This window comes from Balaenoptera physalus (genome assembly GCF_965194825.1).
Source record: "Balaenoptera physalus genome assembly, contig: HAP1_SCAFFOLD_1367, whole genome shotgun sequence".
NCBI lineage: Eukaryota > Metazoa > Chordata > Mammalia > Artiodactyla > Balaenopteridae > Balaenoptera > Balaenoptera physalus.
In genome coordinates this window covers 91,067-108,488 of record NW_028125429.1, presented here as the reverse complement: position 1 = coordinate 108,488, position 17,422 = coordinate 91,067, and the positions used below count along the sequence as shown (strand labels likewise).

General features: G+C 38.7%; 1 long non-coding RNA gene across 1 annotated transcript; it reads left to right on the top strand.

Moving 5' to 3' along the window:
* Window positions 1-1,180: 1,180 nt before the first annotated feature.
* On the top strand, window positions 1,181-3,625 carry LOC309653876. The gene is made up of 2 exons (XR_014259586.1): window positions 1,181-2,925; window positions 3,286-3,625. It is a non-coding gene; the product is annotated as an uncharacterized lncRNA (long non-coding RNA).
* Window positions 3,626-17,422: the final 13,797 nt, after the last annotated feature.

Genomic DNA, 17,422 nt, shown 5'->3' with positions numbered 1-17,422 from the left:
ACGTTAGCGAGCACCCTGTCAAACCCCTTCACCTACAGATCAGGGAACTGAGGTTAAGAAAGGTGGACTGACTCGCCTGAGGACACCAAGAGGATAAGCAGCAAGCCCAGAAGGGAGGTCAGTCACCAGTAGGTTACCCTTGTTCACCGTGCCGAGATGAACTGTGCCAGCTCTCTGACTCCTTCCTTTAAACCTTGCGATTGAGGTGGGAGGAAGAAAGGGCGTGAAATATAAACATGACACAGAGAGTCCTTTTGCCTTATTCTCTGATCATATTTTTGTTCAGGGTACATATGCGTGCTTTCTTCAACCTAGATGACCCAGCTGAAGCCACAGGTGTGCATGTCTGGTCCACCTCTGCTGGGGATCCTGGCAAGTCACCTAGTAACTCCCTAAATTGGCTCTGAACACATCCTCCAACTTCCAGGCAATGGGTCCCTGCCCTTCTGTCACCACTGAAACTGGAACTTCTCCAATGATTACAATAACTGCCAGTTATTCCTGTCTATTATTGTGCTAGGTGCTTCATATTTATTAAACCATTTTATCTTCATGATAATCCAAGAGGGAATTACCATTTCCATGGTACAGATGAGAACACTAAGAAAGCAGAGGGATTCTTTTAAATGTGCTGAGAAGGTTAAAGCTAGGACAGGAGACCAGACCCATTCAGCTGGGCCTGGACTACACTCATTCCCCCACTCTGGGGACTGTGGCCTTCTGTCCCCACTCCAGCTCCCAGACATGGGCCTGCAGCCTTCCCAAAAGAATCAAACTTAAATCTATTTTTTATTCCATGAACACATCACACCTGGAACCCAAGCTAGACCCAGAGCCTGGGGCTCCTTGACTATCTAATAAAGAAGATTGATATGATTACTTTGTTTCAGGGTCTTCATCTAATAAAGAAATGTAATAGATGGAAAAATAGAGAGAAGAAAGGAGAAGTGAGGAAGGGAGAGAGAAAGATACTAAAGCAAACCTCCCTATACTGGCTTATCTCACTACCCTGGGGGTATTCATAGTAGTGCAAAGCAGTGCATCAATACATACATGCATACATATACATACACACATGCATGCACATACAAACACACGAATGCATGTATATATGCGGGAGTGTGTAGACATGAATATATATGTAATGTATATATTTGACTCTAATGTATAAAACTAGTAAGGATTGGTTGTACAAGATTGTGAGTCATTGAGCTGGAAATGCTAAATGCATGTGAAAAGATGCTTCCTGAATGACAAATGCAAGTCATCCATCTCAACCAGTGGAACAGGAAGAGGGGACACTTGGGCATCCCACGATCACCTGGTGGGATCTGAATAGCTCTGACTTCTCTTTTTCCCTGTCACTGGGGAAGGTCGTTAACTGTGCTGGGTGGAAAGTGCCCCGCCCCTGCCTCTGTGCCTTTGCCCATGCTGTTCCTGTCTCCTGAAAACCTCATTCCCAACTCCCTACTCAACCCCTCAGTTCATCCTCCTCCTCCTTAAACGGCCCAACTTAAGTCTTCCTATTCCAGGAAATTTTTTCCTGATCAACACAAGCTCACAACTCTTTTCTTGTCTGAAACCCTATACAATGAGTTCTTCTTTACTGTTATTTATTGTTGAGATTGTCATGAGGAGTTAGGGAGATAAGTGACATAAAAGCTCCCAGCACTAAGTCTAAAATATGATAGGTACTCAACAGTGAAGACTGCTATGACTATGCTGGAAATAACATAGAACAGGAAGCAAAGTAAAAACAAAAATGTAAGTTTCTTGTAGAAATGTTTCATTTTAAAACATCTGGATTTTTTTTCCCACACAATAGTAGTAAGGGTCTAGGTGAATGTAGGTTACGTGTTAGGCACAGTTCTGAGCACTTAGCATGTGCTGTCTTGTTCTGTCTTGTTTATTCCCCCACGGTCATCCTTGGAAATGAGTTCCACCATCATCCTTGCTTGACAGATGAGGGAACGAGGCACACAACTAGGAAGAGGGTGTATGGGGCTTAACCCATCCTCCAGACCACTCTGCACCCCCTTGCTCTCCCCAACATGAAGCACAGATCTTGTAAGGTCAGAAGGTTCACCTTCAAAATAGCATTTCCTTTTTAAAAAAATTTTTTTTAACTTTATTGAAGTATAGTTGATTTACAATGTTGTGTTAGTTTCTGCTGCACAGAAAAGTGACTCAGTTATATATATATATATATATATATATATCTCCTTTTTCATATTCTTTTCCATTATGGTTTATCACAGGATATTAAATATAGTTCCCTGTGCTATACAGTAGGACCTTATTGCTTATCCTATATATAATAGTTTGCATCTAAAATAGCATTTCCTTTTGTCCAAGCCCAAAGCCCAAAGCCCAAAGCCCCTGGTGACTTTAAGTTCACAGTTCTGTTTGTATGACCAGCAGAGTTGAGAATTGCAGTGTGCCTGGGACTTCCCTTTAAACAGCATGCTTCCCACTGCCTAGTACAAAAGCACAACACAGGAGAACAACAAACATTATCAACAGCATTTTTTCTCTTGAGTGTATTCATTTTAGCAGTTCAAATTCATTTTTCAAGTTTCCTATAAGCAGTTTCTCTATTAAATTGGACTCCTCAGAACTCACGTGAACTCTTCACTCTTTTTTCCTTCCCTAGTAAATTAGATTTGTTTTGTTTTGTTTTGGAAACAGGATTTTGATTAAATTTTGTTTCCTTTGAAAGAAGAAAGCAGTGAAAAGAATAAAACACTTTTAAGCAGGTAAAATTCTATTCTTCTCAGGAAGTGGAGAAAAGTTCACCGGCAGAACCCAGGGAAGATCTGGGCTGATTCCAGGCTGGCGTTGGGTTAGCTGCAGTGCCTGATTCAGGGGCAACCGCACTGGGCAACCGTCCATCTGAGAGATGAAAATCCCTCAACTGCTGCTGGGGTGAGTCTCCTTGGTGGCCCAGATGCATTTCAGGGCCCAGCGCTCACTCCTGGCAGAAGCACTGCCCTGCAGTGGGCCCTGGAGCTGCCTCCAGTTCAGACACGGCCAGCTCACTCAGGGATCACGCAGGGGCCATTCAGGGCTCCCCTATTTGGCTCGATGAACCTTCAAGAGAAGGTAGGCCACTAGAATCATTTTCTACATTCCAGATATTTATCTGATATGACCTTTGAGCCCTTTATAAAGATATTCTCTACAGGTGCATAGTAGTAGTATTAAAGATCACCAATTAAGAGAAGACATTTTAATGAAAAACTAATATAGTCATTGGAAAGAATGTTTATATTTTGCTCATTATAGGGAACAGAGATAGAATTTGCTAAGGACCAAGGACTCCTGGCCCTGGGTCCTCTCAGTGGCTTCAGAACCAGGATGGCCTCTGCCACAGTGTTTCCCAGAGCTGCTCCCATCCATCGACTCCTCCTATTCAGAGAAGCGGAGAAAACCTGTCTATAAAAGGTCTCCTAAAAGACAGTGAGGGGTTAAGGGGTCCCAGCTCATGCAACTAACTTATTCCTGCCTCTCTGTACCTTGATGGGTAATGGCCGGACCACAGGAAGTATTTGCAACTCCTAGAAAAGAAGGGGATTACAAATTAACACAATGTAAATATAATAAAGTAAAATGTTATCCTAAAACAGAGAGGTGCACAACTGTTTTTCTTTTACAACGTGTCTCTGTCTCTAACTAGCTAGGTGACTTTGAACAAGTCACTTTATCCCCTGTCCTTCCGCCCCTGAGTTGTTCCCTCTGAAAAATGACTGAATTTGAACTTGATGGCTCCTGCATGCCCTTCATGCCCCGCAGTCCCGGGCACTCTGGGCTGCCATGTGGGGATGATGGCTTCTTGGCAGCTGAGGCATCAAGTGAGAGCAGCATGGTGTACCAGGTACTTGCAGCCACAACTTGATTTAATTTAAACTGTATTTCATGAGGTAGATAGTAGTATCCCCATTACAGATGGGAATACAGAGGTTTAGAGAGAATAAATGATTTACCAAGGTTCCTAGAGCTGGTTAAGTGGTAGAGCCTGGATTCAAACCTTGAAAGCCCATGCTTTTGGCGGCTCTGCGTTGAGATCCTGCCACTATGCTAGACATTGGAGTAACAACCCCAGGTGCACAGCACTTACCAGGAGCCAGACACAGTTCTAAGCACTTTGCATATACTAATTCGCCTAATCCTCACAACGGTCTCATGCCATTTCACAATTGAGGAAACTGGGGCACAGAGAGATTAAACAACTTGCCCAAGGTCACAGAGCTGGTATGTATAGGAGGGATATTCATAAGCACAAACGATAACTTAGAACTGGGTTTCTCCTTTAAAATAAAGTATGGAAATACTATTTTTTTACATCTATCTGTAGAATATTGGCACAGAAATTTTTCGAATACCAAATCATCTACCTTTCAAAACTTCCTCCAATACTAAGATTCTGTTCCCCAAGAAACCTAGTCAAAGCGTCACCCCAGGACCCTCAGGTTGGGTATACTATAAAATACATTCGTTTCTAGAACAATTTATCCTTCTTTAAGAGGGCTCTCCTAATTATGTTAATCTGCACTTTTAAAAAAAATGTGTAACGTAGTTATCCAAAACTTGAAAGATGAATAGGATTCTATAACATTATAAATTGTTTATTTGTAGTATCCTGAACTGAAACTTAATAATTTCACCAAGCATAAAATAAACTCTTGTTTAAGTAAAATGCTGGACAATCATTGCTTGGACAATCTAAGATCACCCTTTTGAAGTTTTTCAGGATTTAGGATTCAAAATAACATTTTTAAATGACTCAGTGTTTATACAACACCAGCACAGGGAGATGTGGGTGAAGGTGAGAGAGCAAAACACAGTGCTCATATATTTTATAATTATTTATTGAGTATGCACTAGATACTTGTGAATACAGTGATGAAAATATTGTCACAGCTCCTATCTTTGGTCAATGGAGAAGGCAGACATTGATTCATACATACACAACTACATACTTAGGTTTTATTACGTGAAACCAAGAAGTGCAGAGTCCTGAAAAACAAAGAAGTGCAGAGTCCTAAGAGAGCTTATAACTCAGGGAGGGGAGAGCTCCCTGAGAAAGTAATGTTTGAGCTGAGATCTGAAGGATATATATCTCAGATCTTGGTTGAGAGATGAGAGCATTCTCGGTACAGAGTGTGCATTCCAGGTACATGTGCCAAGATGCACAGAAGAGGAAAGGAAGGGCTAGTGGGGATGGGACACAGAAGGAAGGATGGTTAAGGATGGGGCTTTAGGTAATGGTGTGGCTGGCACAGTGGCACATCCAATTCTACTCCCTCTTTCCCGAAAACAGAACCCCACTTTATTGAGGCAGTGGGCAGAGACCCCTTGATCTCAGTGAAGGCAGGCCCAGTCCCCAGACTCAAAAGAAAAGTCATAACCGGTTGGCTAATTTTTTGCCTCCTTTCCCAGTGACCGGAGAGGGGTTGGCAAGTGGCCAGTTCTGACCAATAAAGGAAAAATGCAAGAATGCTGGAGGGTTCTTGGGAAAAATTAGATTTCCAAATAAAACCTCAGAGATCAAGAGAAGACATCCTTTTTGCCTTGCCCCTCTTGTCCTGACTGTATGTGACAGTGCGGCACTGTGGTCATCTGGAATGCATGACAATCTTAACAACACAAAGCCACCGGGTGGAGGATGGCAGAGTGGAAAAGTAGCATCTGGGTCCTTGACATTTCCAAGCCTCTGAGCAAACCCTGGAACTGCCTCCCCCAGGCTCCTTGATATGTAGGATCATGGAAGGCCTTTGTTTAAGTCATTATTGCTCAGGTCCTCTTATTCACAGCCAGATGCAACCAAAACTGATATGTGGGGGAAGACATTTGTTTCAGTGGTCTATTGTTAAGTCATGAACCACCTCAGAACTTGATGGCATAAAGCACCCATTTATTATTATCTCTCACAGTTCTGTAGGTTGACTGTGCCCAGCTGGGCAGTTCTCACTTGAAGTCTTACAGGTGGTTGCCGTCATACAAAAGCTGCAGTCATGTGAAAACTCGACCAGGTTGGATGCTCAAGGTGGCTCACTGACGTGTATGTTGGCTGGGTGCTCAGCTGGGGCTGTCAACCATTGTGCCTATTCATGGCTTTTTCACGCAGCTTTAGCAGCTCACAGTATGGTGGCTGGTTTCCTAGAGGGAGTATTCTAAAAAACAGTGTTCTAGCAGAAACAGTAAAGTTTTTTATGACCCACTTTCAGAAGCCACATGGCATCACTGGTCAAAAGCAAATTGCAGAGCCAACCCAGATTCAAGATGTGAATACCAGGAGGTGTAATTCAGTGGGAGGGTCATCTTTGAAGACTAGGTGCCATACTGTTGAAGGATTTTAAGTGATGAGTGATGTAGTCAGATGGTTGCTGTATCGAATGGATCGGTGGAAAGGAAGATAAAATAGGGAGACCAGTGAAGTGGCTTTCGAGGATTGTGATTGACTCCAATATCCATTCTGTTCCTCCCATTGTGTATCAGCAAATCATCCCTTCTCTCCTTTACACTGACTGATTCAGGTGTGGACAGATCCAAGTCATGTAGACCAAGGAGACTTGAGCAGAACTCTCAGGGTCTCTTAGAAAAATCGTTCCTTGCTCTTAAGAAAAAACCTCTTGAAACCAGTCTCTCTCTTTGCCTGGACGTGAACATGGAATCATGCAGAACTGATTACCATCAGCTGCTGTCTTATAGCCAGTGAGGAGTACTGGTCTTAAAATTATCTTGATATTGGTCTTACAAAGAAGTTGATACTGTGGGTAGTGGAACAAAGATCTCAGAAGAACCAGAGGCTTCAATAGCTTTGTTGAGCCACAGGACTGGAGTTATCCAGGGATGACCTGAACCTCACTTTTTAAATTTTTCACAAATTATTTGATTGATTGATTATCACTGCATATTTTGCAAGGCTACAGGTATAATTAAAGACATTAGAGCAGGTGTCCAGAAGGACAAGGGATGAGAATGGGAGTGGGGACTGGAGACAAAGTGGGGGGAAACGAATGGATGGATGAATAGAGAGACTACAAGTGATTTATAAACTTAGCAGTCTGAATAACTCAACTTTATACCCCTACAATAATAAAAATAATAATAATGAATTGAGAGCCCTTAAGAAATATTATCTAAGAAAGGGTTGCAGGAATGGATTCAAGGGTGTGTATACAAAACTACCTGTTTGATATACTGCAGGGTAATGGGAGATTTAAGGGATTTTCAGTTAATTTTAATATTAGGCCAACAAATCTATTTGATTTTAGATCCAAACAGAAATTTTTCTACATCCCACAATAAGATATTTTTCCACTGTTCAATACACATAAATCACTGATAACAGTGACTGACACATAATGCTAAATACGTTAGGTAAAATATTATAAAGAACAATTAAAGATACAACTTGGCTTAATTTTGATTTTTTTCCTTTTTAGTACGTATACTATATACACATATACACATATACTTACATATATTATAGGTTAAGAATTCAGATAAAAGCACGAGGTTTATAAAAATAAAAATCTGTCCTGGCCCACCCTTCCCCACCCCAGATTCCCATTTCCAAAAGGCAACTACTTCTTTTAGTTACTTCTAAAAATTTCTTTATATTTTTAAGCAGCTTGCTCTTCTTGTATTTATGATGTTTTCATTTTGCTGTTATTCATTAACAACATGTTATAGAAGATGAAGATTCAGGTGTCTTAACATTATCCCTCACACACATTTCAACATTTCACCAACTCCCATCTTCTCAATATAGTTGAACCCATTTTTCAGTTAAGTTCATTCACAGTGTTTCTATTATTAAATGACTTTAAACGTTGTTCACTGTCAAGCCAAATAGTGATTCCTCTCTGTAACATTTTTCTTCTGGGTTTAATTGCCTCTTTTTGTTAATTTTCTTGATGTTGGACCCACTTAGATCCATTCCTTCTGTCCTCCATCCCGTTAATCCAATTTGGCCTAGTCACACTTAGGCCTGCCCACAGCTGTCATCCTGGAATCTCCTTCCCTTCTTTTCTGTGTGAGGTGTCCCATGTCATCTTCTTTCTTGTTTTGCTACTCATTTGGGAGTGGCATATCACCCAGGAGTTTCTTGAGAAAGAGTACCAAGGTGGATCGGTTATTAAGAACTTGTGTGCAGGCATCAGTGCTGTTCTGTTTTCCAGACATGGAGTAACATCACACCTCCTCGCCACATGAGTAGAAGTGGCATGTCACCTTCATGTCACAGCACTAATTGCTAGTGTGAAACTGGCACTAACACAATGATAGGTGATGTCCAGGATGGTGGCTGTTGTGTTGGCCTGGATCATGAAAAAGGGCAGTGTTGCAGAATCTCCCCTACTCTCAGATTTACAAAGGGGTGTAGCATAAGCAAGAAATAAACTTGTTATAATAAGCCACAAAGATTTGGGAGATGGTTGTTACTGTAGCATCAGCTAACTGATCCTAATTGATATACACTGTATGTCTTCATTCTACTTTTATTATTGAGTAATAGTTAATGATAGACTCCTTTGTTGGAAATCATTTCCTTCAGAAGTTTGAAGGCATTGAGGACTTGCCTGGTGGCGCAGTGGTTAAGAATCCGCCTGCCAATGCAGGGGACAGGGGTCCAATCCCTGGTCCGGGAGGATCCCACATGCTGCGGAGCAACTAAGCGCATGTGCCCAACTATTGAGCCTGTGCTCTAGAGCCCACAAGCCACAGCTACTGAGACCGTGTGCCACCACTACTGAAGCCTGCATGCCTGGAGCTGGTGCTTCACAACAAGGGAATCCACTGAAATAAGAAGCCTGCGCACCGCAAGGAAGAGTAGCCCCTGCTCGCAGCAGTGAAGACCCAACACAGCCAAAAATAAATAAAATTAATTAATTAAAAAAAAAAGTTTGACGACATTGGTCTATGCTGTCTGGCTTCTAATATTGCTAATGAGAAGTCTGACCCTATATTTACACTTGATCCTTTTTATATGACCCGTCCTCCTATCCCCCCTTTTAGAAGATTTAGGAGCTTTCTTTATTTTCATTTTTCTTTAACTTTACAATGGTATAAGTAGTTGTGGGACTTCTTATAATCAGTATGTTGGGCACTTGAGGGAGCCTTTCAATCTGGAAACTCATGTCCTTTGGGGAATTTTCTTCTATTATGTCTTAGATTGTTTCCTCTCCATCTTTTCCTATGTGCTGTCTTTCTGGAACTCAAGTATATGAATCTTGCAATTCCTAAACTGTTTCTCTCATCTGTGTGTCTTTTGTCCCTAATTTCTATCTCTTTGTTTTTTTGTTATATTTTCTGGGACATTTCTTTAACTTTATCTTTCAAGACTTTTAACACATTCTTTCATTTCTGCTTCCATGTTTTTAATTCCCAAGAGCTCTTCCTTATTACCTAGATGTTCCTTTTTATGACATATGGCTCTTGCCTCATGGTTGCATTATATTCTTCTTCTTTCCATGAAACTATATTTTTTCCTTCTTCATTTCACATTAACCCTGTTTCCCCAAGTTCCTTTTTTGTAAAATAAGCTTTTTATTTTACAATAGTTTTAGATTTACAGAAAAAATTGTGATGATAGTAGAGTTCCTATATAACTCACAACTAGTTCCCCTATAATTAAACAGCTTATACTAGTATGGTGCATTTGTCACAACTGCAAAGCCAGTTGTGCCAAGCTCTTTTTATTCTTTGTTTTGGTGTTTTTCTTTCATGTTAAATTATTTTTTCAACTCTGCGGTGACTCTTGGATGACCATTAATATTTAAGAGTTAGGAAAATCCTGATATATAAAGTAAATGGGATTTTACTGGGCTTTAATAAAAAAGTCTTTTCAGTGACTATGGTAAAGTCTGTCACTATATTAACATTCACTTTATTCAGTGTCTGAGTGGGCAGCAGTCCAAGGTAGGAAAAAATTAAAATTTTAGAAAAATTTTTTAAATTTTAGAAATTTTTTCAAATGTACTGGAAACTAATACCTAATATGACCAAATAGAAGTAATATCTGAGGAAATATGGTTAATAGGGAAAACAGGAGGCCATCTTAAAGTAAATGTAGTTAATATACCCAGTAAGTGGTGCTTTAAGGCAGAGCCTTTATACCTCTTTTCTCCTGTATCTACACTCATTTCCATTTCTATTCCTTACCTCTCTTCTGAACTTCAGATCCAAACATCCACCTGCCTATGGGACATCTCCATGCAGATGTCTAACATCTGCTTTCAAACTTGCTCACCTTCAGTCTTCCCCATCTCAGAAAATGGTAATGCCATTCACTCAGTGATTCAGGCTAAAGACCTTGGAGAATCCTTGATCTACTTTTCTCTCCCATCCCACAGTGGCAAATCTTATCAGTTCTATCTTGAAACTGTCTCTGGTATGATGACTTCTCACCTCATCCAACTCTACCACCAGCGTCTAACTAAGTCAGGACCTTTGCAGTAGCTCCCCTCACCCTACACCAGCCACACTCTCGTCTTTGGTATTTCTTGAACTCCCAAAATATTTTCTCATCGCTTGGTCTTTCCCCTACCTATAACACTCTTTCACCAAACATTCATAAATTTCATTCCTTTATTAAAAGTTCTGCCCAAACAACAACTCTTTAGAGAGCCTTCCCTGTCCACTTTCTGTAATTCTTTATCTCTATACATACTTTCCCTTTCTTCATAACATTTCATGACATTAAGCTGTATATTTTGTTGTTTATCTGTTTATTACCTGTCTACCCACTACAGCGTAAGCACCAGGAGGGCAGGGATGTGACATTTTTTGTGCATTTCTATGCTCCAGTGCCTTAGGAAGTAAGTGCTCAATAAATAAATGTTGATGAATTCCACATCTAGAATTTTAAATAATTTACTTCTCTAGAAATTAAAAATGGTCACTGAAATTAGATTTTAAATCAATGACCTGATGGGCTGAATAGCCACAACTAAAGACAAAATGGTGGACTAGAATATTGACACCAGGAATTTTACCAGAATGAAGTTTAAAAGGACAAAAATTGGAAATTTTGGAAAAAAAGTTAATCTATATAAAATTTAAATACATACATATAAAGAAAAAGGAGTTCTTTATTGTGGTAAAACATACATACATAACAAAATTTACCATTTTAACCACTTTTAAGTGTATAATTCAGCACCATTAAGCATCCTTTTATGTGCTTAGTGACTATTTGTATACCTTCTTTGGTGAAATATCTGTTCAAATCCTTTGCCCATTTTTTAACTTGGTTGTTTGTTTTGTTGTTTTTGTTCAGTTGCAGGAGTTCTTTATACATTCTGGATATTAATCTCTTATCATTTATGTAGTTTGCAAATATTTTCTCCCATAAATAAAAAACTGTTTTAAAGGTAACATAAATAATGAGGTAGAAATAGTCAAAAAAATTGTTCTAGAACTGAAGAAGGACATAATGCTTCAGCTTGAAAGAAACCACCTAGTACCCAGCAAAATAAATGAAAAATGTTTAACATTACTACATATAATACTTGTGTGTGTGTGTGTTGTGTTAGTCTCAGACTCTTGATAGTGATGCTTATGGTTAGGAATGCCTGAGACACTTGCCCAGGGCCTATATTACAAGCAGCCAGTCCCCACAGACATTTCCCTGACCTGAGCCAATGTTGTGGCTGGTCTGGTCCTTGCAGTACTTATTATGATTGCAGGATGCACTTCAGCAAAAACCATCAGGGAACTTTAAGGAACAAGGTTTATTACTCACAGGTCTTGGAGGGTACATGGCAAGCTCCAGGGCCACACTGTGAGGTCACGGAGAGGGAGGGAGGCAGGGAGGGAGGGATGGCGGGGAGAGAGAGAGAGAGAGAGAGAGAGAGAGAGAGAATCTAGCAAGAATCAGGGGCTCTGCCTTTGTTAGGGTCCAAGGTTGGGGTGTGTAGGGTTTTGCAGGTTCACTCTGTCAGGAGGAAGAAATTTTTCTCTACCCTTCTAGGTTCTTCTGGCTGGTCTAAGAATTAAATTGACATGAAACAGATTAACAGGAGAAAATCACACAAAATTTTAATAACATGTATACATTGCAGAGACCCAGGAAAACCAGATAACTCACCAAAATGGCAGGAACCCTCACCTTACATATCATCTTCAGCTAAAGACAAAATAGGATGTTGGGGATAGCAGTTTGGGACTTCAAAGAGGGGGAAGGCAATTTACATGGAGATGGAAAAGCAACTGTTTGGTAAACAAATGTTTGCTGGCCATGCAGAGACAGTGAGACAGAGAGGAATTTTAAAAAACACACTGCTAGGTTCCTCCCTCTGTACACACCAAGTTCATACCATAGTTATCTATGGTGATAGCTCCCTTCCTGAAACAGTCCTCTATCTACATTCTTTAGGCAGTTAGGAGGAAGGTCAAAGGTTCTTCCTGAGTCTTTTGGGCTTTGATTTTTTTCAGCTCAAAATAATCTGCATGCCAAAGAAACATTTTGGGGTGAGAAATTTTGCTCCTCTGTAGTCCCACTTTTGAAACTTAAGTTTCACAGTCCAGAAGTTAAGTTGATAGATTGCTTTTTATCTCACTGAACCAGTATCTTAGTCCTGATAATAGGTCAGTTCAGTTACTCATTTCAGGAAGCAGAGATGCAGGTGGGCTCCCAAAGCTAGGCCTATAGGGTGTGAGAAGTTGGGTATTTAATAAGAGGCATTTCTACGGAGACAAAAGAAAAACAATGGTTAATGATTGGAGCAAGTTATAAACTCACGGTCTGAGTGAGTTCTGATTGCTGCCAGTGCAGAAGATTTCTCGATGTCAGGATTGAAGCATCTTTTGCAGTTTGAAATGTCTCTGAGGATGTCATCAGGTGTTCAGGTAAACTTTCTGAGTGCCTTACACAGCAATAAGCACAGAGATGGTCTAAACATGGGCTATTGAGGTAACCTCTCTTAAGTTTATATCAAGTTGTTCAGTTTCAGTTCCCAGGGCTTCAGGGAAAGGGCAGTTTTAGTTCTCAACGATTCCAAGTCCAAAGTGGGAGAAAAATTGGAAACATTAGTTTGAAAAGTTGTAGTAAAAGATTTGAGTAAACTAGAAGAATTCAGGATCCAGACCAGCTAACGAGTGGAAAAGCAAAACCTTGAAGACAATTAACAGAACTAGAATCTAATACCCATGACTGTGTATTAAAGTTCTACTGAAAAACAACTTTTTTCTCTAAAGTCATCCTCATTTCTAACAAAGATAGCTGAATTAACATTTAATTTGTTTGCCAAATAAATTTAGTTTCATTAAACCTAGCCTGATTACTTAAATCCAGAAAGAATAGTGATTGACCATAAAGACTATTTTAAATTTGCTTCACTGGAACTTTTCACAAGGAATCCCAGATTAAATTTTTATTAGCCTATGGAGGCCAGGAAGCCATGAAGCCACACCAAGGACTTGCCATCTGACTTGCCTGTAATACCTATATATTTGGGTGAATTCCTCTCTTCTTGAGGTCCCCAAAATATTCTGAGATTCTTGTGCCTGCCAGGAAGTGACCTTCCTTACTCACCTGGTAAGGCCACTGAGAACCTGTTAGCAGGGTACCAGGCTAACTTTCCAAGGGATTTTATGGCTCCCTAAAGTCAGCCTCAGTTCCTTAAGGCTGTCTGGTTGTATCTGATTCTATGCACATTCTCAAATATGACTTTCCAGCCAAAGCCATAGCCAAAGTTTCCAATTGGGTCCTGTTATAAGGGGAACATATTCTTAGTGAACTTATACAAATAACTATATTGCCATGAAAATAAGAATACTCACTAAGAGTCTCCAAATTCTGGAGCAATCAGGTAGGGAGAAAAAAAGATAAATGTTTCAATTCTACTTACAAATGTATAATTTACCAAGTAGCTATAATATTGTCAGCTTAAGAGGAAAGATTTCCTTATATCTGGAAAGCAAAGATTAAAAAACCTGTAATAGTTCAGATGAAAAGTCATAAAACTTATGATCATGTTCATCAGTTCATTCAGTTTGGTATAATTAATTCTTATTGACATTGATCTTTGTTAGCAGTTTTATGAAGCCATCAGGGTTTTCATTAGAGTTCTGTAATTTCTTACTCAGTTAAGTATATGATTTGAAAGTTATCAGAAAGGTATATATGTCAAAAAATTCTTTCTATAAATCTTCTTGAACATGAAGCATTTTTGTAAAAGCATCAGAGTAAAACAGTAACTGTCTATAAATGACAAAATACTTAAAATGGTATGGTTAAAGATCTTATTATAATGCAATTGACAAGGAAATTTGGTTATTTCTGTGACATACAACATTATAAAATAATAACTAGAATTGTAATTGATATTATACCAGGACATATCTGAGTTTTATATAGAATTTTATATAATTTCTATAGCATTTATATTAGTAACATTCATTCATACAATATAACCTAAGGTTTATCTCAAATTATCACTCATTTGACAATGCTTTCCATGTAATTTAACATACCAAATAAGCCTAATAAGTTTAATATCTCTCTTTGAGATTTTTCAGGGGCCCTCTGAAAACCTCAAAGTTAGCTAGAGGTCAAAAAGACTTCATCTAGAATTTGATTTGGGGAAATTTCTCAAAGATATCAAAAGGTTTAAAACACTTGGTCAAATAGGATCATAGGTCACTGTGAAAGGATACTTATTCACTTAACCGAAGTGACAATAAGATATTTCAAAGGCAAATACAGAAACTTACAACAGATTATTTAAAAGGTAAAGAAATTTTACAATCTGCTATCAAAAACAGATCAATATTGCAAGATAACTTTGTCCACTTAACAGAGAGAAAAATTCAAATTCTAGTTTTGCAACAGCTTAGTTTTAATATTAAAATTCATTCGCTCAATTAAATTTATTATATTTATTCTAAATTTATTCTATTTTATTCTTAGCCAGTCCTAACCACGCACAAAAATTTTTCTCAGGGTTTCTTTTCCGTAAACCTCTATAACACCTTTCTTTTGTATATTCAGATTTTGTCCTATGCTTTCCCTTTCTCTCTCTCTCTCCTTTTTTTTTTAACTTCTTTTTAGGACAAAATTACTTGTTTTCCCCTTAACAAAATGCATTTCCATTCCTTATACTTTTTTCCCCTTACATATAAAGATGTTTTCCTTATTAATTTTGATAATTTTAATTATTTATATTAATTAGAGTTCTTAACCCATAGAAACCTTAATTTCTAGTGAAAACTAAGGAGTAAGCAATTGTGACCTGTTTGTTATACCAGTATTTTCTGGTTGGCAAACATGTGAATACATTTCATAATTTCTAGAAACATACATTTCCTCATAACATAATAATTTTTTTCAATGTGGTACATGACATGTTTCTAATAAATCTAAACATATTTAGTTTTTCTGTAATAAGAAGACAAAAAGTAGGTATATTTATACTTGTTTAGCAATTAATATTTCAGCAATTTATCATATTTGGAAATGATCTAGACATTCGATGAATTTTCATCATTTAATTTAACTTAGCAAAACTGTACAGTTTTGTTACCAAATTATTTTGGAAGCTGTTTTTAAGATTTAGCTTACTTACATTTATCTACATCACTTGTTCCCAAAAATCATGTTTAGATCACCCTTGAAAACTTCAGGAGACATTAGACAAAGCCGATCAACATCCCAAGCTATTTTTCTTGCTGGCAAATTTTGTATCAGAGATAACATAAACTTATTTGACTTTTAATACATTTTTTGGGGGAATTATTTATTTATTTATTTATGGCTGTGTTGGGTCTTCGTTTCTGTGCGAGGACTTTCTCTAGTTGCGGCAGGCGGGGGCCACTCTTCATCGGGGTGCGCGGGCCTCTCACTATCGCGGCCTCTCTTGTTGCGGAGCACAGGCTCCAGACGCGCAAGCTCAGTAGTTATGGCACAGGGGCTTAGTTGCTCCGCGGCATGTGGGATCTTCCCAGACCAGGGCTCGAACCCGTGTCCCCTGCATTGGCAGGCAGACTCTCAACCACTGCGCCACCAGGGAAGCCCCCTTGACTTTTAATAAACCTAGGTTGAATAAAAGTTTTACATTTAATGCTGACAACTCTAAACACATGCCTATTTTAATTGAACTGATAACCTTAAATTTACTTTTATTTGTTAAAGATTAATCCTGGATCACATGAACTTGAAAAATATTTGCGTTTGTTTCTATTACATTTAAAAATATTTAATTTGTAAGCACTTTTAAGCAAAGTAAACAGAGCTCTTTTACAAATTAATTTCAATAATACTATCAGAGGTAGAAAAAAATACCGTATCTCCAACATACACCACAGACATACAGACACAACCAGTGATCTCATAGCTTCATTTTAAAACTTTAGTCATGAATCAGGTATTACAATATAAAACTCACTAGTTTATAAATAACAGTTGGAATAAGTTGTTTATCTGCTCAGAAGACTAAGGTTTTTTACTATTTGTGGAAGAGACTTTTAAAATTTGCATTTGTCCTTGAAAAATCTTTACAGAGAGTATGAATTAGATTTTGGGGCAAGGAAGTCTTTCCAGCAGGTTGTACTTTTTTAAAGCTCTCTTTCCCTCTTTTTTCCCCCTTTGGTTTCAGGTACTACCTGACTGAGGTCACAGGGCTCAGTCTTAGGCAATAGTGAGCTGTGTTTACATTTCTGATTAGGTAGAGATTACAAGACAATGTTTTCAATTTCCCCAAAGAACTGGGTTGCCGCCTAAATGATATGAAAAGGCTGACTTGCTGGTCCAATTACATTTTCTTTCACTTGCTTCTTTATATCAAGGAGATTTCCAACAACTAAAATGGAAATCAAAATATTTCTATGTTCTAGAATTTCGGGGTTTATGTACCACATCTTTAAAAAATCTGCACAAGGCATTCAACAAAGGCCCTCTATCTGAGTGCATAAGTCAACCCTAAACCAGTTCACCCTAGGGATAAAAATCCTCCGCTACTACTCCTGTCAACCCCCAGTTTCCACCTTACACTACGTGGGATCAGGCAACCCTACTGACTTCTTTTAGTATGTTCAATTCACGTATGACGTTGCCCAAAAGGTGGATTTATATGGCCTGTCTTACAATACCAGGCAGGGGAAGCATTCCACAGTGAGACACAAAGTTCACTCCCACAAAACAATCAGGCAAAAGAGACACAACCATTTTACATAAAGCCCATTCAAATATTCCCATTTTCTCCAAACTGAGGTAAATAGAGCAGACTTGTTTGGGGCCCTTTAATGTTGGGGGGATGAGTAGGGGAGTAAGTAACCACATCAGTGTTTGTTTTATATATCCCACTTCTTAATAATTATCAAAAGATTTTCATTCCTCTGTGATGAATCCCATGATTCTTCCTTTTTTGATTCTTCTTTATTCTGCCTCTAGCAATATTTGTTAGACGTAGGTTGTTGT